General features: G+C 39.5%; 1 long non-coding RNA gene across 1 annotated transcript; it reads left to right on the top strand.

Moving 5' to 3' along the window:
* The first annotated feature begins 77 nt into the window (after positions 1 to 77).
* LOC131834217 (uncharacterized) lies at positions 78 to 22,870 on the top strand. The gene is made up of 5 exons (XR_009354793.1): positions 78 to 240; positions 2,544 to 2,719; positions 3,457 to 3,555; positions 18,950 to 19,048; positions 22,579 to 22,870. It is a non-coding gene; the product is annotated as an uncharacterized LOC131834217 (long non-coding RNA).
* Positions 22,871 to 24,799: the final 1,929 nt, after the last annotated feature.

Here is a 24,799-nt window from a genome sequence, read left to right as displayed (position 1 = left end):
CTCCGGGAGCCCCGCCCCTCAGTGGCGTCACAACCCCGTGACGTCCCCCGCGTGACCTCACCGCGGTGGAGCGAAGGGGTGGGCAGTGGGAAGAAGGGAAGGGACCGCCCCGTGGTTGGGGGTGACTCCTGGCCTGACCTTCTCCTCGCCCCGCCCCCACACTCAAGGGGAGGAGTTAAAGCTCGGCGTCTGGGGAGAGGCTCCGGGAACTCCGTTTACAGCAACTCCACCATTTTGCAGGTGAGATAACAAGTCTGGGAAGAAAAGAGACTAGGGCAAGGTCAAGTATCAAAGTGCACGCAGGACACAGTCTTCTTGGCCAGGGGTTTGCCCCTCGCCCTGGAAGGGCTTGGTTGCGTAAGTTTTAAAGAGCTGCTTTCCTGGATCGATAGTGCTGTGAATCCTTGGTTCCCAGCCACCCTTCGTAATGGTTACTACAATTTCTGTTTCTGTTATGCAACAGTAGGATCAAGTCTCTGGAAAGTAAAGGAGGCTTGGATACGAACATCAATCCCAGATCCAGACAGCAACACACGTAATCTCCCACCCATTCTGTCAAGACCAACCCTCTCAAGATAAATGATAAGTCACGAGAATTTAGCATGCCTTGTTCTGTTTTTAAAATAGAAAGAAAAATATTGCTGTGCATTGTGATATACCTGCCTGGTCAAGGCCCTATTCCAAGATCAAAGAATGAGAAACGCAGCAAAGAGACCATCTTGTCTACCCCCTTGCATTCCTATTTGCCCAACACCGCTACATCCAAAAGGGCAAAAGATGAGTAAGATATGTCCTTCTCTCTTCAAGTAGCTCTCTGTTTTACAAGTAAGTAAAGTGAGATCCAAAAAGCTTTGATGTCTTGTCCAAAAATATAGAACAGTAAAACTTGAACCCACCTTTCAGATCCCTAATGGGCTTTGTTTTGCGTAACAATTTCAACAGGAGACAGCACAGAGTAACTGTCTGGGTTGCAAGGAGGTTTTAGAAAGAGAAAGCATTTTGCCTCCTGTCCCAGTACCAAACAAGACTTAGTAAAATAGAATGGCTTTAAAAGCCTGGGTTCTGGGTCACACACATTTAGGATTCAAATTCTCATTCTGGCCAAATATTGATAATCACAGTGCCTACCTGGATAGGATTGCTGTGAGAGTTAAATGAGATAAAATATGTGAGCTCAATACAGTGCCTACTGCATAAAAAACACTTCAAGAAATAACTACCATGGCCACAAACACAAGATGACTAGGGGATTAGACAATGGTACTAGTAGCCCAGGCCACTTCTTCACCTGGTTCCCCTTCTACTTCATTTCCCTTCCTCGTCCTCTATTAAAATATTAAATATGTACACTTTCTCTTCTCCAGTGATTTTTTCCCCCTCCAATATGATTATCTTATGGGAGACAACTGTAACAGCATACAGGTATAATACTTACAAACTCATACTCTACAGTAGTTATTAACATTTTATAAGAAACTGGTCTTGGGCCTCCAACGCCTGTGTGAAAGCTTAGATCACTGCTTGGGCCCAATTTTTGGGTGGTCACAATGTTGCAATATTTTACCAATATTAAGGAAAATTCTGTCTCTCTCAGAGGTGAACACATGTTGTTGCAATCTTATAGATGATGGAATGGGGACACAGATTATAAAAAATCCTAGTATTAGACTTGAAAGAAACTGAGACTGTCTAGCCCAGCCTCCCCATTTTACAGATGAAGAAATTGAAACCAAGGGAGAGAAACTGATTCACCCAAGATTACACAGCTAGTAAGGGATCTCTAAACACCCAGTCTACCACTCTCTCCACTATATCCTGCTACAACTCCCTTTATGCTTTGAGTTCAGTTTGGCCTTATGTACAAAACAGTCAGAAATTTATTTTAGTCTATTCACTAAAATTAAATTAACTTCAAATACCCATGGATTAAAGTTGTGTTGACCAAGAATCCAAAAGAAGAAAAGGTTATTGGAACCCAACAACTCCATTAGAATGCCAATCTAAGAGAAATAACTTTTGGCCAACCCCATGCAGTACTAGGGGTATACTAGCTCACACACAAACAGCCCACATAATATAAAGAGATCCTTGCAAATAAGAGAGGGAAGTGGCTCAGAACTTTCGTTCATGGCAGAAGTTATCTCAAAGGAGTGCAACAACTCCTCAAGTGAATTCTAAAGCACTATGGGGGTATTTTGGATCTCATAAGATTGGAAGTGGTACCCCAGCCATTAATGTCTTGAGGACCAAGGACGCTAAACATCTGTAATTCTTGGCACAGTCACCCACAATAAAGAACCAACCATTCCAATCCACTGCAAAAGCACTGACCAAGGTGGCCAGCACATTAGGTATGAAGGAAGAACCAACCTCTCTGTCCTCCACTGAATGATTCTCTCATGGAATGGGGTATGAAATGGAGAAAATGAAGTGTTGCCCAATCAGGACATTCACAGAAATGTGAGTTTCCACTTGAATCTGAGAGATTATTAACACACATGGTTCTGTTGTAATGGCTCTGCAGCTTTGTTTTGTTTTGTTAGGTAGAAGACATGGAGAAGGACCGGGTGAGAGACAATGGGACAAATTGCTGAGCACCACCCTGAGGAAGAAAAGCTAATGGCAATATTCCAAAAGGGCTTCTAGGTGTATCTTAGAACAGTGTCAGGATCTATACCTGGAGATGCTACTGCTTGGAATATGCCCAAGACCAGCCAGTGTAAGTCTGAATTTCCTGGGCTGGTGATCTCATATAAGAAATTTAAATGACTCCCAAATCTCCAGACCAAGTCATTTTTAAAGTTTCTTAAAGGAGTTAAGCCATTTTATCACTGTCTAGCCCAAAAGTGATTCATCTTACCAGGGCAGCTGAGATTGCCTCCAGATCGCTAAGTCCTTAAGATTCAGAATTGCCAAGACCAGATAGTACTATCATACTACAACATAACTGATTAAGAGAACAGAGGCCAAATAGATATAATAGTAGCAACTTGTAGTAGAAATCTTTGGGGTATATATCCAAACTGTGATGACTTCCTTTTCTGCAAACCATTAATGACCCTCTTTGTGGCCTCTAACAGTGTATCTGCCCTACATGGCCTTGTCCTTTAGCCCCCTTGATTGGACAAGAGGGAGATGCTTGACTTAAGATCAACCAATCAGATTCCCTCTCCCAGGAATTTGGAACTGAACTGAAATTATTTTCTGGAACAGGCCTAGGCTGTTTATTTGGAAGTGAATGATAGAAATACAGAAAAGGGACCATCTTTGTAGGGCACCCATGAAAATGAGATAATATGCATCTGCAGAAAGAGAGAAACAGAAAAACAGAAACAAAGATGAGAGACTTGAAGACTTGGGAGAGAGAAGTTCCTATCATCCTGAGTTTTAGTTATTCAGCTTCCCTTAGATTCCATGAGATTCTCCACATTCCATTAAAAATACATTATCTCTTAGGGCGCCTGGGTGGCTCAGCTGGTTAAGCAACTGCCTTCGCCTCAGGTCATGATCCCAGAGTGCTGGGATTGAGTCCTGCCTCGGGCTCCCAGCCCCATGGTGAGTCTGCTTCTCCCTTGACTTCTCCCTCTCATGCTCTTTCTTACTCTCTTCTCTCTAAATGAATAAATAAAATCTTTAAAAAGAAATACATTATCTCTTAGATGAAGTAAAAAAGAATCAAGTTATTTTTAAAAAATTAAGAAATAAATAATATAAATACAGTATTTGATTTCTAGATAGGGATGGGCATCCTTCTCTTAAAAATAATGAAAACTTGGGGCTCAGTTGGTGGAACATGCAACTCCTGATCTCAGGATCATGAGTGCAAGCCTTACACTGGACATAGAGAATGCTTAAAAAAAAAAAAAAAAAGAAAGAAAGAAAGAATAAACGTTAAAAGAATAATGGGGCCACCTGGGTGACTCAATCAGTTAAGCATCCAACTCTTGATTTCAGCTCAGGTCAGGTCATGGTGTCAGGATGGTGAGATCCTAGTAGTTTCCGTGCTCGGCTGTGCACTGCTTAAGATTCTCTCTCTGCCTATCTGACTCCCTCTGCTCCTACTCCCCTCACCCCCCCAACCATTCATGCATGCTCTCTTTCTCTCTCTAAAATAAATAAATAAATCATTAAAAGAAATAATGAAAACTCCTGTAGGAAAAAAAATGGGACACAAAAAAGCAATTCACAAAAGAAGAAATAGAAATGGCCAATAAACATATTAAAAAATGTAATTATGCTACTCATAGTTAAAGAAATGGGTTAAAACAATAAGGCATCACTTTTTCCTAATCAGATTGTCAACACTTTATAACATAACGGCTTTTGTTGGCAAAAGTATGGAGAAACAGGTTGTCTCAAACAGCACTGCTTCTGGGAATGTAAATTATTTTAATTTTTCTAAAGGTGAGTAGATGTCCATTTAGATGAGTTGATATGAGTTGCCTTAATAATATTTATATATACTAGCTCCCAAATCCCCCAAGTAAGCTCAGTTAGTTAAGCAGCTGCCTTCGGCTCAGGTCATGATCCCAGCTTCCTGGGATCGAGTCCCACATAGGTCTCCTTGCTCAGCAGGGAGCCTGCTTCTCCCCCTGCCTCTGCCTGCCATTCTGTCTGCCTGTGCTCACTCTCTCTCCCTCTCTCTCTCTCTGACAAATAAAGAAAATCTAAAAAAAGAAAAGAAATATAATATAATATAATATAATATAATATAATAAAATATATAAAATAAAATATAATAATAAAAAGTTGGAAATAGACCAGATGTCCACCAATAGGGCAACTGTTGAAAATATAAAAAAATGTGGGCAAGAGATTTGATTCATTCTTTTCACCAGTATGATTTTACATGAATCTGTGACCAAAAAAAGTAAGGAATTAGAAAGAAACTTGAATATTTTAATAATGTTAGAGAGAAGAAATCTCCAATTATCAAATCAAGAAAAGACTGATAGTTTCGCTTGTACAAAATATGTAAAACTTCTTTGCTGTAAAAGTTAAAAAATAAAATTAAAAAACACCATAAGCATGGTCAAAAGACGAACATAATTCAAGGACAATATTTGTAACACACAGGACAAAGTATTAATATCATCACTTAGTAAATAAAAAGCTATTAAGATCAACAAGGAAAAAATCTAAAGGAAAAATTGGTAAAGGACATGAAGGGCAACTGATAAGCAAAATTATAAATGGTGTATAAATGTGTAAAAATATTTTGAATACTGTGAATAATCAAGAAATGCAAATTAGAACAACAGTACAATATCATTTCTACCTGTAAGTTTGGCAAAGATCGACCATAGCCAGGATTGTACAAAGTGTGAAGAAAAAGGCAATTTCATACAATTTTGATAGGATTGCAGATTGATAGAAACCTTTTTGGAGGGCATTTTGGCAGTGGCTGTTAAAATTTTAAATGTGCACCTTGTATCTTAGATTTCACACAGATGGCTAAAAAAGATGGCTGAAGATAGATGTAGAAGGATGATCAGTACAGATTTGTAATGCTGGAAAATTGGAAACAGTGTAATGACCAATCATAGAGCTTTGATTCAATTATACTATATTTATGCTAGAGAATACTACACCACCATTTACAAAATGAAATAGGGGACACCCAGATAATTCACTCACTTAAGTGACTGCCTTTGGCTCAGGTCATGATTCTGGGGTCCTGGGATTGGGCCCTCACATGAGGCTCCCTGCTCAGTGGAGAGTCTGCTTCTCCCTCTCCCTCTGCCTGCTGGGGGCTCTCTCTCCCACTCTTTCTATCTCAGATAAATAAATAAAATCTGAAAAACAATCTGAGGGTTTTCAAGGGGCGGGAGATGGGAGGTTGGGGGACCCAGGTCCTGGGTATTAAGGAGGGCACGTATTGCATGGAGCACTGGGTGTGGTGCAAAAACAATGAATTCTGTTATGCTGAAAAGAAATTTTAAAAATAAAATAAAAATGAAATAGGTCTATATGAACTAATATGACAAGATGTAGAAGACTGAGTATTTTTTTAAAAAGTGAGCTATGGAACTATATATATATATATATATATATATATATATATATATATATGCACACATACTATGATCTCTTTTGTATTTACTTGAAAGCATAGTGAGTGTTTATGTTTTTGTTGTATGTGGAATATATGCATAACAAAATATCTGGGGAAATATACACCAACAGTTAAGGAAGGTGGGCTTATGGTAGGGTGCCACATAAAAACCAGATATCCTGGGGCCCCTGGGTGGCTCAGTGGGTTAAGCCTCTGCCTTCCGCCTAGGTCATGTTCTCAGGGTCTTGGGATCAAGCCCTGCATTGGGCTCTCTGCTCAGCAGGGAGCCTGCTTCTCTCTCTCTCTCTCTCTCTGCCTGCCTTTCTGCCTACTTGTAATCTCTCTGCCAAATAAATAAATAAAATCTTTAAAAAAAATAAAAATAAAATAAAAAATAAAATAAAATAACTGGATATCCAGTTAGATTTGAATTTCAGGTAAGCAATTTTTTTTTAATTTATTTATTTGACAGACAGAGATCACAAGTAGGCAGAGAGGCAGGCAGAGAGAGGGGGGAAGCAGGCTCCCTGCCGAGCAGAGAGCATGATGTGGGGCTCAATCCCAGGACCCTGAGATGATGACCTAAGTCAAAGGCGGAGGCTTTAACCCACTGAGCCACCCAGGCACCCCTCAACTTTGGTTTTTAATTGATGAATCCATTATCTCAGCTAACATAAAAAAGTGTTTGCAATATATTCTTAAATGATAAAAGCTATAAGAAAACAGTATTACCTATGCTCCAATTTCTAACAGATGCATGAATGAGTGTAAGAGATGTCTGGAGGGATATGCTTCAAGGTATTATGATGACAATCTCTCAGTGTAGGGAATGATGGATATTTTTTACATTTTTATCTGTATTTTCAGATTTTTAATAAAATGACCACTTCATAAAACATCAAGGGACACTTCATTTTGAAGAAAAGAAAACTGGGTGAGGGAGCTAGGGAGCTTGTCAAACATGAGTTCATTTGGAGATGCCTGGGTACCTCAGTCAGTTAGGCGATTGCCCTCTGCTCAGGTCATGATTCGAGGGTCCTGGGATCAAGCCCCGCATCAGGCTCCCTGCTCAAAGAAATAAAATCTTTTCTAAAAAATCCCACATGAGTTCATTTCAGCTCTTGAAATTCTCTTCTCCATGTCAGCTGCCTTAAATTTGCAACCTGCCAAACCTAGGAAGTAGCTAACCATCCAAAGAACTATTCAGTTGAACAAACAAATGTTTGCTGACTTAGTGTCAGCAAGGCTGAGTTAGGGACAATGGTCCAGAGAGATCGCTTCATCCTTGTGCTATGTGACCATCAACAAATTACTGGGCTTCTCTATAGACCTCAGTTTACTCATTTCCATTCAGAGAATGCTGCAAAAAGATCACTGAAGTGGAACAAAATAGTGAAACAACAAAAGAGAAAATTATTTGGAATTTAACCTACAGCTACAATTAGTATTTGCATAAACATAACCATGAACCAAAACTTACATTCTGTGCTTTTTCCCCAGGACTGGAAGTTCCAAAGAGGTAAGCATAAGTGCTTGTTAAATAATAAGGTTTTATATGGCAATGGGGGAGGACATACATACATACAAGGACATACATTTCTATAAATAACTATATAAAAGTATCTAACCATACAAAGCAGCATGTGCTCAAGTGCCAAATGAGCAGTAGACAAAGACTGAGTAGGACTTAGGAGGAGGGGGGAGTCAAGGGTGGGCTGGGATGCCCAGACAGGTCTTCAAGAAGTCCTTTCCCAGGCCCTGGATGATTTTCTACAGGATTTAGCTAACAGGCTAGAGATGGGACACATTACAACAAAGTCATTTATTTATTTTTTTAACTTAGTTTATTTTAAGATTTTATTTTAAGATTTAAGATTTTATTTATTTGACAGAGAGAGACACAGCAAGAGAGGGAACACAAGCAGGGGGGTGGGAGAGGGAGAAGCAGACCTCCTGCTGATCAGGGAACCCCATGTGGGGCTCAATCCCAGGACTCTCGGATCATGACCTGAGCCGAAGGCAGACCCTTAACGACTAAGCCACCCAGGCGCCCCTAAAACAAAAGTAATTTAGATGTTTATTTGTTCTTTTAAGTGTGATTTTTAAAATAGATAGCAAAATTTACGGTCTTAACTATTTTTAAGTGTACAGTTCAGCAGTATTAAGCATAATCGCACTGTTGTGCAGCCAATCCCTAGAACTTTTTCATCTTGTACAACTGTAACGCTGTTACAACTCCCCTTTCCCCCCTCTTCCCAGCCCCTGGAAACCACTCTTCTACTTTCTGTGTCTGTTAATTTCTAGATATTTCATATAAGTGGGATCATACAATATCTTTTTGGGATGCACAAAAGTTTTAAGTTTGATGTTATCCCATTTGTCTATTTTTGCTTTCTTACCTGCGCTTTTGGTGTCATATCCAAGAAGGCATTGCCAGGTCCAATGTCATGAAGTTTTTTCCCCCCATGTTTTCTTCCAGGAGTTATATAGTTTCCGTTTTACCTTTAGGTCTTTAATCCATTTTGAGTTCATTTTCACATGTTGTAAAATAAGAATCCAACTTAATTCCTTTACGTGCATTTGGGAGACTTTTAGCAATTATGAGACCCAGACTGTCCTCTTTATTGCCTCTTGTTTTCTATTCTACTCACAGAAATATACCTAGAAGTGAATCCAGGTAAAGGAAGTAAAATCTAAGGGGTACTTGAGGGATATTTCCTCTGGGAAGTGAATGGGTGGGGTTGAAGAACAGCCTACTACAGTGAGCAGTACCCCTGCTTTCAACATCCACCCAAAGCATGATGGGAAAGAACCAGATCCCCCACATTTGGTTTTTCCAGTTCCTCTACCCTGTTTCCCTACTCAAGAGATACAAAAAATAGTAGGCATCAACCTATTGCACTATCTTTTCTTCTGGAGAGAGCATCTGATGCCCTGGGTCTCTTTTTTCTTACAGTGGTGAATGGGACAATGTGAAAGAAAACCTGATTGTCTTTATCTCATGTCCCCCAGTCCCTTGACCTAGATACAACCAGAAGTAGTCCATTCTTTTCTTCTCCTCCTCCCCTCTTCTTCTTCTTCTGTGGCAGCTTCCTCCTCCCCTCCCCCTCTTCCCCCTCCCCCCCCTCCTCCTCCACCTCCTCCTCCTCCTCCTCCTCTTCCTTCTGTGTATTCTGTGGTAGCTACTGCTGCTACTGCTGCTTCTTAGTTCTTTCATTTCTTCTGCTCCTTCGTCTCCTCCTCCTTCTTCTTTCTCTTTCCTTCCTTCATCTTTCTTTTTCTACTCAACTCTGATTTTATTTCCATACTCTTTGTCCACAAAAATGATTTGAAAGTTGGAAAGTCCAAGCCAGTGATATTAAGAAGGAATTACAAGGCATACTAGGTCAGGATAGTTGATGGTTTGTAAACACTTCAAGAAAGTAGTTATCATTAGTTGTCATCCATCGTCTTTCTTCTTTCATCTTTTCTTGGCCCCTTTAATCTACCAGAGCCAAGACATCATCTAAGTAAACACCAACTTTTCACATCTCTCTCATGAAAACAAACAAACAAACATGCCTCACAACTCTTTTTGCTTTACTATAATCACTCTTTTCACTCTCTCCAAATGGGTCATAATGTGTAAAGCATCTTACTATCTGCATCCAAGCTATCAGTAAGAAAGTAAAGGAAGAAAAAGGAAACAAATATTTAATGAACCCTTACAATATGCCCAATGTCTGGCATTTCAAGTACTTTGACTCATTTAATCCTCACAGCCAAATGAAATCAATATTATCATTCTTCCCATTTTGCCGATAAGGAAATAGAGAGCGAGAGTTTAAATAATGCACCCAAGGGGACAGCCAGGATTTAAGCCCAAAGCTTAAAAAGAAACCTGTGCCCTCTTTTACTCTAGATTTCTTTCAGTTCTAGGGAGTTTACATTTTCTCCATGTTCAACCTGGTTGTATTTCTACGGAGCTGTTATTACTGCTTCTAATTGTGTTTCTTTGATAATTTCTAGGATACTGCCAGAAGAGATTGGGGTAACGAATACTAATACTAACACTAATGTTTTCAAATTTATGTAATAACGCCTTACAATTTCTCAACATAGTCATCTGTTCACTCATCTCATTCTCAAGAAAAACAGGTTGTATTAATTTGTTTTTTAATAGCTTCATTATTTTCCAAGGTCTTGTCCATGCTTATTGCCAATAAAATCAAGCAATATAGAAAATTATAAAGGAGAAAGTAAAAAATAAAAACCCACCCTAAATTCAATTACTCAGAGATACCATTATTAATATTTTAGTAAATATACCTTTCATATAACTCTCCATTTATATAATTTCCCTCAGTGATATCATACTGTACCTGCCTCTCTAGCTTGCTTCTTTCATTCACAGTATGTTGAAAATAGCTTTCCACATCAATAAGTATACATTTACATAATCATTTTTAATGGTTATATACTATTCCAATTTAGGAATGTATTTTACTTGACCAGTCTCCTACTGATGGACTCTCAGACTACTTCTAATTTTTATTATTGGAAGAAATTGTTAACTCCCATATAAAAATTAGGGAACTGAAACTCTGAGAAGCTATATGGCCCTTTTTTAAAAATCTAGGTCAGGAAGTAAATGCTTAGCCTAAAACCCTGAGTTATAACTCTTAAAACAGTGCTCTTTTCAACTAAACTACCAAGATCAGGAAACGAATTATTAACATATATATGGACTTGACAATGAGATTTTTAAAAACTAACTGGCCCATTTTTTAACAAGTTAAGTCTATACTTACCATAAAAGCCAGTCATTCCACTCCAATGTATTAACTGCAAATTAATGAAAGGATATGCCCATACAAATACAGCTATTTCTAGTATTCAAATAATGTAGATAACCTAAAAATGTTTATCAACGGGAAAATGGCTACACAAATTCTGGTATATCTATACAATGGAATAACACTCAGCAATCAAAAGGTATGAACTATTGATCATACAACATGAATGAATCTTCAAAATATTATTTTGAACAAAAGAAGCCAGTCACAAATGACTACATACTGCATATCTCACTTATATGAAGTTCGACAGGCAAAAGTAAGCTATGAGCATTGCAAGGTGACCAGTAAGGCCTAGGGTTGCAGGAAAACTTGAACGGATGGTGAAGGATTGACTGGAAAGGGGCATAAATGGAATTTTTGGATTGGACTGATGGAATTATCTTCTATCTTAAACCTTGATGGTTAGTTGGGTATATCCATTTGTCAAAAGTCATCAAATGATACACTTTAATTTTTTTTTTAATTAGAGAGAGGGAGTGGGAGAAAGGGTGAGGGAGAGAGAGAAACTCAAGCAGACTTCCCCGCTGAGTGCAGAGCCTGATGTGGGACTCAATCTCATGACCCTGAGATTATGACATGAGCCAAAATCAAGACTTGGATGTTTAACCGACTGAGCCACCCAGGTGCCCCTCAAATGATACACTTTAAATGGGTGAATTTCACTGTATGTAAATTATACCTCAATAAAGTTTTTTTTTTCTTTAAAACTGACCCTTTGTGTTTGTTTCCATGCTAGTGTACGGCCTGAGGTAGAGATAAACATTTGGCATAAATAATAAATATCAGTGAATGAATGGACTATATTGCTTAAGAGGCTGAAAGACACTTATTGGGTACTTTCACACTAGCAGAGATTTACTACCTATAAGATGAATACATTGTCTTCACAGACTTGACCCTGAAGAGATGAAACACTGCTCAGCATAGGTGCCTGTAAGTATTGCGTCTTTGGGCGGCCAGACAGCAGCTGGACTCTAGATAGTAGGGTCCCCCACAGTGGGCCTCAGGCAGGCATCTGGGTAGGATCGAGGCCTCAGGGACACGGCCCTCTGCTCATCGTCCACTTCCCAGGGGCAGAACTGTCCAGGAGGGCCACATTCATGAAGCCCCAGCCAAGCCACCACACCTGCAAAAGCTGAAGGGTCTGTGAGAAAGAAGCCTTGGTGTTAAAAATAAATTTTTGAAGGGGGAACAACAAAAGCCATATACTGAAGCTGGGCAAAGGTGACCATTCCCTGGAAAGTTAAGTGCCTCAAATGTTAATTTGAATCTTAGAGGGCCTTGATGATGACCCAAGTGTGAGAGCACCTCAAGGGCCTGCTTCAGAGACGGAAGAATTTGCTAGCCTCCTTCAGTCTGCCTCCTGCCCATCCCCAGAACCTCAGAGACAGCTTTTTTTTTTTTTTTAAGATTTTATTTATTTATTTGTCAGAGAGACAGAGCACAAGCAGAGGGAAGTGGGAGAGGCACAACAGAGAGAAGCAGGCTCCCTGCTGAGCAGGGAAACCAATGTGGGGCTTGAATCCAGGACTCTGGGATCATGACCTGAGCCAAAGGCAGATGCTTCACCAACTGAGCCACCCAGGTGCCTCTAGGAGACCACTTTTAAGATGATCTCAGTTTCTGCAGAAAAGGGGAATTAAGTAAATTTCAGGTGCTCAAATGATTAGGAATGTCAGAAGTGTTTGCTTGGAAAAGAGAGCAAAACAAAACAAAACTGATAGCCCCAAAGAAGTATATAAATAAGTGTGCTTCTGTAACTGATCATGACAGCCAAAGCAAAATGTTTGTTTTCTCTGCAAAAGCATGGTGTGTGTGTGTGTGTGTGTGTGTGTGTGTGTGGTGTGTGTGTGTGTGAGAGAGAGAGAAAGAATGATATGAATGAGTCTGAGAGAGAGAGAAAGTGAATTTTTCATTTCTTACCAGACTTCACATGACCAAAAGGTACTAAGATCCCTAACCAACAAACTCCCAATCTTTCCCTGTGTATATTCTAAGCCAATGTTTCGCTTTAAGTGTAATTTCCTGCACCACTTACATCAGAGTCACTATGGGGAAAGGGAACTCTCTTAAAAATGTCCATTCCTGGGTTCAGGTCTCTAGAACCTGAGTCAGTGTGTCTGGGATAGAGCCCAGGAATCACCAAGTGATTCTTACAAACACTAAAACTTGGACATCATTACTTTAAACAAATGGTTAATTGTTTATTGATGGTTCACTCAATAGTAGATCTTGACTATAGGTTCACAAACAACTATTTTCACTGGTATATTTGAATTACATCTGTCTCAAGGAAAAGCAACTATGAATCGGTGAAGAAAGAGAAAGAGAAATCACCAGATGCTTGGAAATGTAACCCATACAATCTTCCTGAGATTGGTTGCAATATGTATCAAAATTGAGCCCCACATCTGGCTTTGTGCTCAGTGGGGAACCTACTTTTCCCTCTCTCTCTGCCCTTCCCCCAGTTGTCCTCATGTTCTCTCTCTCTCTCTCTCTCAAATAAATAAATAAAATCTTTTTTTTAAAAAAAAGGATTGGGGGTGTGTCTGGGTAGCTTAGTGGGTTAATGCCTCTGCCTTCGGCTTGTGTCATGATCCCAGAGTCTTGGGACCAAGCCCAGCATCGGGCTCTCTGCTCAATGGGGAGACTGCTTCCCCCTCTGTCTGCCTGCCTCTCTGCCTACTTGTGATCTCTGTTAAGTAAATAAAGTCTTAAAAAAAAAAAAAAGGATTGGGTTTGGGGCACCTGGGTGCTCAGTTGTTAAGCGTCTGCCTTCCAATCGGGACATGATCCGGGGTTCCTGGGATCAAACCCCTCCCCCGTGGGCTCCCTGCTCAGTGGGGAGCTCGCTTCTCCCTCTCCCACTCCCCCTGCTTATGTTCCTTCTTTTACTGTGTCTCTCTGTCAAATAAATAAAAAAATAAATCTTACCAAAAAAAAAAAAAAAAAAGGATTGGGTTAAAATCCTAGATCTGCTGCTTTGAACCTCCCTTTTCTTTCCTCTGAAATGGAGATGGTAGCACATGCACAGAATACATCAGAGGGTACTTACGAAATAAAATATGGAAATGCTTTGTAAACTAAAAGATGCTTTATAAGGTTAGTGTATCATGTTGATTTTTCACATCAGAGACCTGAATTCATTCAATACCTAAATACAATATACAAAGATCTGTCATTAAAGCATAATGCTAGACCTTTATAAATTTTTTTTGCTGCTTATTATGGAAACATTTTAAACATATGTAAAAAGTAGAAACAATAATACAATAAGCTGTCACATATATATTACCAGGCTTCAATATATCAACTTAGGGCTAATTTTGCTTTAGCTATAGCTACCACTTACTCCCCCTTTTCCCCTTAACAAATCGCCAGACTTTAAACTGACATTGAGCCTCTGTAACTTTCATGTACATTGGAGAATGTTTCAGTTCTTAGTTCCTCACCTAAAAGGATAGAATTGAACACTTCAAAAGGCTGGATTTTCTGGTATTTGAATTACATTTCAACTAAAAAGAAAAACAGACAGGGATGCCTGGGTGGCTCAGTTGGTTGAGCATCTGACTCTTGGCTCAGGTCATGAGCTCAGGGTCATGAGATTGAGCCCCACATGGGGTTCTGCGCTCAGCAGGGAGTCTGCTTGAGATTCTCTCTTTCCCTCTCCCTCTGCCCCTTCCCCCAACTCTCCGTCTCCCTCCCTCTCTCTCACTCTTGCTCTCTAAAAATAAATAATTTTTTTTTTAAAGACAGGAATTAACATATGTGCAAAATTTAGCATAAATGTCTGGCATTTAGAAATAACTCGTTATGGGTAACTTTTCATCCATGGTGTTGTCATCACTTCAAGCTCTAAGGTGGCTACAAACCCTCCTTTTAAAAAACACTCACTAAAAACAACTAGAGTGTGAACAGTGACAATATAGTGTCAAGCGTGGTCATGAGATTATGGGTGACATTTCCCCCTCAATATATATGGAAACCTTCTGTGATTTACATTAAAATCTTGTATGATTCGTAATATACAACACTTAAGCTTGGGGGAAAAAAACCTTAAAATGGTAGCCAGCTATATTCTCTCTCCAGATTGTTCATTCTTGGAAGGCATTCTACCAGAAATTTAACACCACCATGAAGAGTTGATTTAATGTCATTCCTAAAGATTATGCATGCAAATAAGCATTGGGGTAATCATAGGAGCTTTGAAGCTTGACACACTTGAGTTCAAATTCCAGCCCTGCCGCCTACAAGCCATGTGATGTTGGAAAAATTAATTACTCCTTCTAAATCTTATAGCCTACCTCCTACAGTCAGTAAGAGAACCCAAATAGGAGAATGTATATAAAGCATTTAACCTGAGGCCCAACACATGGTGTATTGCCAATAACCTCCTATAAGATATGCCCTTCATTTATAGAATACTTCTAAGAAACATACTATAATATTGTTTTCCCTTTGATGGATGAAGAAACTGACAAACTTAATTAGTATTGCTAAGGGTGTTGAGCTAGATGATTACTCATTTGCTATGGGGAAAGTTAAAATAGGGACAACCCCTCAGCACAACCACTGTTTAACAATGTCTAGGAAAGTGGAAGAGGCAGGTTTCCTGACATCCTAGTAAGTCCATTTCTAGGTATTTGCCCTAGAAAATATGTGGCAAGGTGACAGACACAAAATGTTCATTGCAACAATGTTTACAAGAGCAAAAAATTGGAAGCAATCTTAATGTCCATCAACAGGGAAATGGATAAATCAATTGTGAGATAATCATGAAATGAAACACCCACAGCAATTAAAATGACTGAACTGGTTACATGCGCAACATGGGTAAATCTCAAAACTGTGAGGTTGAAGGAAAATATAGTGGTGGAAGAATTTGTACAATATGATGAGATTTTTATAAGGTATAAAAACAGGTGAAACGGGCGCCTGGGTGGCTCAGTGGGTTAAGCCACTGCCTTTGGCTCAGGTCATGATCTCAGGGTCCTGGGATCGAGTCCCGCATCGGGCTCTCTGCTCAGCAGGGAGCCTGCTTCCTCCTCTCTCTCTGCCTGCCTCTCTGCCTGCTTGTGATCTCTCTCTGTCAAATAAATAAATAAAAATTAAAAAAATTAAAAAAACAGGTAAAACAATAGTTTACAATCTTTATGGAATCATATACACCAGCTTTTAAAAATAAGTAGGAACACCTGGCTGGCTCAGTTGGAAAAACGTGTGACTCTTGATCTCGGGGTCATGAGTTCAAGTCCCACATTGCGTGTAGAGATCACTTAAAAATGAAGGAATGAGGGGCGCCTGGGTGGCTCAGTGGTTAAGCCGCTGCCTTCGGCTCAGGTCATGATCTTGGGGTCCTAGGATCGAGCCCCGCGTCGGGCTTTCTGCTCAGCAGGGAGCCTGCTTCCTCCTCTCTCTCTGCCTGCCTCTCTGCCTGCTTGTGATCTCTCTCTGTCAAATAAATAAGTAAAATCTTTAAAATAAAAAAAAAAATAAAGGAATGAATAAATAAGTAAACAAAGTTTAAAAAAAAAAAACGTATAAGAGGGGTACCTGGGTGGCTCCATTGTAAAGCATCTGCCTTCGGCTCATATCATAATCCCAGGGTCCAGGGATCGAGCCCCAAATCCGGCTCCCTTCTCAGCGGGGAGCCTGCTTCTTCCTCTCCCACTCCCTCTGCTTGTGTTCCCTCTCTCGCTGTGTGTCTCTCTGTCAAATAAATAAATAAAATCTTAAAAAAAAACATATAAAAAATAATGAATTCAGGAAGATGGTTATTTCAAGACAGAAAAAGAAAGGACTGTAATAGGGGAGATCAACACGTGGGTGTGTGTAAATTGTTTCTGTAATATTTTGTATCTTTAAAAGTATCTAGGGGCGCCTTGCTGGTTCAGTGTGCAGAGTTTAAGACTCTTGATCCTGGAGTTCTGGATTCTACTCCCAGGTTGGTTGTAGACCTTATTTAAAAATAAAATCTTTGGGGCGCCTGGGTGGCTCAGTGGGTTAAGCCGCTGCCTTCGGCTCGGGTCATGATCTCAGGGTCCTGGGATCGAGTCCCACATCGGGCTCTCTGCTCAGCAGGGAGCCTGCTTCCCTCTCTCTCTCTCTCTGCCAGCCTCTCTACCTACCTGTGATCTCTCTCTGTCAAATAAAATAAAATAAAAATCTTAAAAAAAATAAAATAAAATAAAATAAAATCTTTAAGGGTGCCTGGGTGGCTCAGTTGGGTAAGCCTCTGCGTTTGCTCAGGTTCTGATCCTAGGATCCCAGTATAAAACCCCACGTGGGTCTGCCGATCCCTCTGCTTGTGTGTGCTCTCTCTCTCTCTCAAATAAATAAATAAAATAATTTTTAAAAAGATTTTATTTATTTATTTGACAGAGAGAGCACAAGCTGGAGAAGCAGCAGGCAGAGGGAGAGGGAGAAGCAGACTCCCCACAGAGCAAGGAGCCTGATGCGGGCCTCAATCCCAGGACTCTGGGATCATGACTGGAGCCAAAGGCAGCTGCTTAAACAACTGAACCACCCAGGTGCCCCTAAATAAAGAAAATCTTGAAAAAAATTAAAATGAAATAAAATCTTTAAAAAGAAAATTAAAAAATAAAAATATCTAAAGTAAATACATCATAATGTTAGGATTTGTGTTTAAAAGTTTGGATGTTATATTATTCTTTATCTCTATATATGATATGTTTATAAGCAAGAAACATATATAGCACTATGTCATAGGCACTGTTAGGTTCTTCACCAGTATTAACTAATATAAGCATTTCCACCTGTAAGAAAGTTACTGTGATTACCCCCATTATACAGAGGAGAAAACTTGTCCAAAGTCATGTGTAAGTGGTGATCCTAGAATTTGAAGGAAATCTGGCTTCAGAGTCTTATCTCTTAACAACCATACTGCTCCCTGAGAAACTTCAAAAAAATTTTAAAAATTTAAAAAAAAATTAAATTTTTAAAAATTAAAAAAAATTTTAAATTTAAAAAAATTTTTAAGTTTTTAAAAATTTAAAAAATTTAAAAAAATTTTAAAGTAAATTCAACCCCTAAAGTGGGGCTTGAACTCACAAACCTAAGATCAAGAGTCACGTGGTCTACTGACTGAGCCAGGTAGGAGCCCCTCAAAAAAAAATTTTTTTTTCAAATAAGAGGGAAGGTGGGACAAACAGGGAGATAAAACCCTCTAGCAACACACAGGTCAGTGAAAAGGCATTTCAACAATCTTTCCTAACTTTCTTCGGCTCTTGGTAGGAAATGCTTACATTTCTTGCCAAACCACATGACAAAAGTCTGGACCTAATAGACCCTACAACAACCTACACTACAGTAAAGGCCACGTCACCTGTGACCTGGTAACACTACAGCAAAGGCCCCGTCACCTGTGACCTGGCAAGAGGAGGAGAAGTCAAACAACAAACTCCTAGAAGATTCTTTGGAGACCTTAAACCTTCAAGAAATTCTCTGGACGGCAATGCAAAGCAGAATAATTAGCTCTACGAGTGAAGAAACTTTTTATTTAGAGTCTGAGCTAACAATCCTGGGAGTTTTGAGGGTTGCTAAATTACTATCTGCATTTAGGCAGGACCATTTGAATGGGCAAATTCCCAAATAGGTCACAATCCACACAAATAAAGTAAAAATGGGCTCCAAGCTTCTGCTATATTATACCAGAGCACAATTAAGGCAAGATCAGAAATCAAAGGTGGTATCTGCTTCCAGATCTGTTAGTGACCTCCGCCAACCCTCTGGAATGGGTCAGAGGCTATTATGGACAGCTGGCTTGTGGAAGATGATAGAGAGCCTCCTCCCAAGACCTTGCACAGCCCTGCCTCTAAGTTCCCCATCGGGACATTGTGTGGTGCAAAGGTTTGGATGTGGATGAGTTGGACTGGTGGTGGCAATCGCACAGCAAAGAGAATTTAACTGAGTGAGCAAAATGCTTTAGGGACAAAATTAGCTGACCATTCTTCAAAGGGTAATTTATTTTTGGATTATAGAGGATATTTTCAGTTTTGTCATGCCTCTGAATTTTATGATTTTATTCTCCCTCTAGGAAGTCCCTGTGATGATCTCTCTATTCCCACAGAAGTCTGAATACCTCAATGGAGAAGTCAGTCCTTAGATTTCCAGAGCCACTTCTTCTTTACAAAAGGTTCCATATCCATTATGTTATCTGGCTCTCAAGCTATTTAAGTCATAGGAAATAGGAATAACAACAATAATAGCAATAATTTTGAATGTTTTATGTTAATGAAAGCCAATCACAAAAGATAGCAGATTATAGATTCCATTTTTATGAAATGTCCAGAATAGGTAAATCCATAATTGTCCGGGGTTGTGAGGAAGGGGTCATGGAGAGTGTCTGCTAATGGGGACAAGCTTTATTTTTGAGGTGATGGAAAAGTTCTAGAATTAGATAGTGGTGGTTGTTGCACAACCTTATGAACATATGAAAAGCCATTGAATTCTACACTTTAAAATGGTGAATTTTATGGAAAGTGAATTTTACCTTGATTTTTAAAAATTGCAAAACAAAAAATAAATTGTACTCACCATATGCTGAGATGGGCTAAAGGGCTTTACATGCTTCAAGTCACTTCTGTCACCCAATCATCTTGACACGCTTACAAGAGATCATTTCCTCATTTTGTAGATGGGGCCACAGGCTCAGAGAGATGCTCGGTTTACATGATGTGGCAAACAACTAGCACCACCCAGAATTCTATTTTCTGACCTTCGCTGTCCAAATCAGACTCCTAATTGTCATTCCAGTAATTCAAAGAGATTTCCAAGTGTAATTCATCTGATAGTATTTCCTCTGCTCAACTATCTAAGTAAAAGTTCTTTAATGCTTTTACTTCTTTTGGTGTCTTTTTAAATCCCCAATTTTGAAGAGTTAAACATAACACTGATTTCCCCCCTGAAAGTCCTTAACTCTGTAAACTACCTCTCTTCTGATTTAAAAAAAAAAAAAGGTTTCATATCTTAGCTCCTCTCCAGGGAATTCCCTTAGGATCACACAACCACAGCTGATTTTAGGTAAAGCTGTGATGTATATCCCCTATATTCATTCTGCACCAAGGACACCTTGTCACCCAGTTCCCAAAGGTTTTTGTTTACTCTGATGTAATAGATCGTTTGGATTACAAGTGAGTCACTCAAAATACTAGAGAAGGAAAGGACACATTGCAACAGCCCCTGTGATGGGTAAATCCCCAGACACTCAAAGCTGGAGAAAGCTTTATGAAATATGTGTTTTGACCTCTCTAACATGGAGAATTCCAAGGTGGAGAGATGTTGAGTGCCTATGGCCATGGCCATGGAGTTAGCAGCAGAACTAAGACTGAATTTCTGACACTATACATCATTGTCTTGGTAGATGTCTCAAATGATTCTCAGTCCTTGAGACAGTTCCATTTAGTGTAATTGATATTGCTTGTTCACATATTACTATGTGAACTTTACAATAGGCCTGGCAGATTCATATGATGCGTTATTACATAATCATTACAAGCTATGAGGATGAGTGTTTATTGATGTTTATATAAAATATGCTTTAAAAGTTTAACTAAAAAATAAACACAGTATAATCCCACTTTTTTAGAAAAAACACCAAAAACCTATATGTATAAACATTTATAAGTAATAGAACATGTACCAAAATGTTAACAGAGGTTATATCCCTGGATGGTATCATTCTGGGTGATTATTTTATTCTTTGTGATAATTTATCTGTTCTAATATTTTTATAATTTACTTTTGAAAAGTATGATTTTCTATTTTTAAAAAAGTGGGAGTAGACAAAAGATTCTTTTTTTTAAAAAAAGATTTTATTTATTAGATAGAGAGAGAGATCACAATAAGGCAGAGAGGCAGGCAGAGAGAGCGGGGTGGGGGGGGGTAGCAGGCTCCCTGCTGAGCAGAGAGCCTGACTCAGGGTTCAATCCCAGGACCCTGAGATCATGACCTGAGCTGAAGGCAGAGGCTTAACCCACTGCGCCACCCAGGTGCTTAAATAGGACACAAAAAGTACCGAGCATAAAATAAGTAACTGATAAAATGAACTACGTTAAAATGATGAAAGACACCATTAAGAGAGTGAAAAAAATGAGTCACAGGCTGGAAAAATATATTCACAATACATGCATCCAATAATGGACTCAAATCCAAAATATACATTATAAAAAATTTTACAAATAATTAAGGAAAAGATAGAGAGCCCAATAGTAAAATGTGTAAGAGACTGAAACAAGCATTCACAAAAGGGAATATCAAGAAATTCCAATAAGCCTGTACCTTTTAAGATGCTTCTTACAAATTAAAACCCACAAATGAGATTATATACTCATTAGAATGGTACAATTTCTTTCTGATGTTTAAAAAAAATAAATTCTAGGCCCAACATAGGGCTTGAACTCACTACTCTGAGACCAAGAGTTGCACACTCTACCAGGCAGCCCTAGGGTTTCCAATTTTTTTTTTTTTTTTTGGATGGCACAAGTTCTTTTTAAAATGGCAATTCTGAATATTGGCAAGGTTGTGGAACAACTAGAACTCTCATGTATTTGTGGTGGGAATATGTGGGTACAACCACTTTAAAAAAATGTTTGTCTTTATCTATTGGAATTAAACCATGCTTACACTCTGATCCAACAATTTCTCTCCTGGGTATATAACAAAGGGAAGAGAAGACGTATGTGTATTAACAGAAATATAAGGATGCTCATAGCAGTGCAATTCATAATCACTAAAAACCAGAAACATCCAATGCCAATGAACAGGAAGAAGGACAAAGTGTGAGCTATGCACACAGTGGGATTCTATATACAGACGTGTATTCCTGCTATATGCAACAACATGGATGGATTGTGCAGACATAATGTTGAAAGGTATATACAGGTGTATACAGCATATTCTCTCTGATCGCACTGATAAGATTGGCAAAACAGATTTCTGCTGATAGAGGCTGTACTGTTGATTATCTGGGAAGATGAGGAGGAAGGACAAGCCTGGGTGGAACCATGATAGAGCCTTCCCAGTTGCTGGAAACATTCAATGGAACCTGGTCTAGAGTTAGGCAGGTTTATATATGGATAAAAATTCATCACATGGGCCCATGTGCCCATTTCCAGTTCATTGAAAGCTTAAGATTGTCACACACTTTACTAGATATAATCATACCTTAGTTCTTTTAAAGTTTTATTAAAAAGCATTAGAGCAGCAAGAGGAAAGCTATTTACTCAGTGTTTGGATAATAAATATTAAGACTAAAAATTAAGATCTTGAAAAACACAGCTCACAAATGATGGCCAGTCTTCCTCCACAGAAAGGACAGAGTCTGAGCTTTCCTCCTGAGAAAGTTCAATATTTTCCTGTCCCTTCATATTTTACTCCTCATGGGTGACCAGAAGGCTGATAAAACACTGAAACCTCAGATTTCAGGAAAATGTCAGATTCCAGCTCTAGTCCATCCATTTGTGGCTTGTCAGTTAAGGGACTGGATTAAACATAATTTATACATACACACTTACAAAGACATACAGCTGTCACAGGGAGGAAAATAAACGATTCCAACCCTTTGGGTAGGAATTGGTATGTATAACCAAATTGTTGAAAGATGGTCGTGCCTGGATTTTCCCCTCAGGCAATCTAAATTTTTTTTTTTCCACCATCTGCTTTCAGGTCTATAAAGTTTCTAGGCAGAACTCTGGCCTCCAAGTGATCTTTCCTTCCCCTGCAAAGGCCCAGCCCATATCCCATTCCTGTGGAGAACTGAAGCATTTATGGACAAAGAAGATGTTACCTGAAGAAGTGTCAGCTCTGCCTTTCTCCTGGGGGCACTGGCATTATAAAAGGGGACTTTACAGACACTCTGTGCAGATATATGTGGGAGGAAGAAGGAGAGTTTACAAAAACAAGTTGCATTTGAAATGATTGTCAGGTTCCCTAAAATTTTTTGAGGAAATTCCGAGAAGCCCAGAGGTTTTAGATAGACTAAAAATTAAAATCTGTTACAAACCAAATCCCTCACTACATTCTCACATCATTATCCTAGTTGAGCCTCACAACAATCTGTGAGGTGGTCTGGGTCACTGACTCCATTTGACAGACCAGGAGACTAGGAAAGAGAAGCAGTTTTCACAGGATTCAGTAAATGGAGCTACAGGACTTAGAATGTGAACTTGAGGGTGCCTGGGTGGCTCAGTCAGTTAAGCGTCTGCCTTCACCCCAGGTCATGATCCCAGAGTCCTGGGATTGAGTCCCACTTCAGGCTTCCTGCTCAATGGGGAGTCTCCTTCTCCTTGTACCCCTCCCCCAGTTCATGCTCTCTCTCTCAAATCTAAAACAAAAAAAGAAGAGAGAAAATAATGTGAACTTGAGTTACTGAATCATGGCCCCATACTGCTTTCCTATTCCAGAAAAGCCTTTTAACCCACCTGGCTCCCCTTTCTGGAACGAGTATAGAGGAATTAAGAATCTGCAGAATTGCCTCTGGAAAATTCTTTCTCTTTTTTCTCTCCTTCTCTATTTTTCATTTTAGTCTCACTTCCATTGTGTCACCCCTTGAACCTTTGGAAGGTGTTGATGGTAACTGCAAACTGCCACAACCTTTGATTTCGAATTTTCTCCACACTTTTATTTTCACCTCTGGTCAATTTTCACCCCTGGGTAGTGGTGATACCAAGAGGTGTTTGAGGAGAGCGTTAGCCTCCTACTCATCAAGCAACTCCAAGTAAATATGTAGTTTAAGTAAAAAAGAAAAAAAAATGCTAGGGAAATTCAGCTTCCTAACAATTTCCTGAAATTCAGAATCCCTAAGTTCCATAGCTCCAAGAAGTATCACTTGTGTGAAATACCAAGTAGGGATGCCCCTAGAATTGCACTAGAAGGGAGTCATGCCTAACCATCTTCCAAAGAGGCTACCCCATGTAAGAATCCCCATGATGGAAATTCTGAAGCCACATTTGATAAGCGGTAGGAAAATAGGACTTCCCAGGATCTGGCAGATACCAGCAGAAAGGAGTCAAGTCCACAGAGATCACTAAAGTGAGGGAGAAATGGAACAGAACCACAGGTCGAGACAGGTAAGGTCCAGAGTCCCAGAGGTTAGGGAGTACAGTCAGCAAACATAGCACAATTAAGCAGAGCCTAACATTGATCCTGGGGGAAGGCTGTCTGGACTCTGGTCTTGTGTGGAGATGAGAGGATTTCGGAACCCACTCATGTTGATTTCAGCCACAAAGAAGTCCAGGGATTGCAGTTAACCACTAGAAATGTTGGGAGGGCTTCTTATGAGGAAGACCAGAAGCTGCATGCCTGAGTTAAGACTTCAGTAAAAATTGCTATTTGTTTCAAGTGGATTCGTATTTTGTTTTTGGTTTTTTGTTAATTTTAGATCTTTTTAATGTCTTTTTTAAAAGATTTTATTTATTTATTTGGCAGAGAGAGCACGAATAGGCATAGAGGCAGATAGTGTGGGGGATGGAAGCAGGCTCCCCGCTGAGCAGAGAGCCCAATGCGGGGCTCTATCCCAGGACCCTGAGACCATGACCTGGGCTGAAGGCAGAGGCTTACCCCACTGAGCCACCCAGATGCCCCAGGATTCATATTTTAGTCTGGAGTCTTGAGTTTTTTACTTTACTTTACTTTTTTACTTTGTTCTCAAATCTGGGACATCTACTAATCCAAGAGAGGATTAATTTGGCTGTACCATTATGAATTACATTGTTTACCAAATTTTCCAATCTTTTCAACTCTCAAAGACTGGTGGAAGGTTAAACCATTCTCTGTGTTGGATCAAATTTGGTTGTGTATAGAAAATGGAGTAAGGCCTATGTAAGCTGTAATTCTCAAATTCTGGCCCCAGGTGCCTATTTCCAAACTACAAGGGACATTTCCATCT

Source organism: Mustela lutreola, chromosome 6 (genome assembly GCF_030435805.1).
Source record: "Mustela lutreola isolate mMusLut2 chromosome 6, mMusLut2.pri, whole genome shotgun sequence".
In the NCBI taxonomy this organism is placed as follows: domain Eukaryota; kingdom Metazoa; phylum Chordata; class Mammalia; order Carnivora; family Mustelidae; genus Mustela; species Mustela lutreola.
The sequence above is the reverse complement of the archived record's forward strand: the minus strand, read 5'-3'. Positions and strand labels throughout refer to the sequence as shown.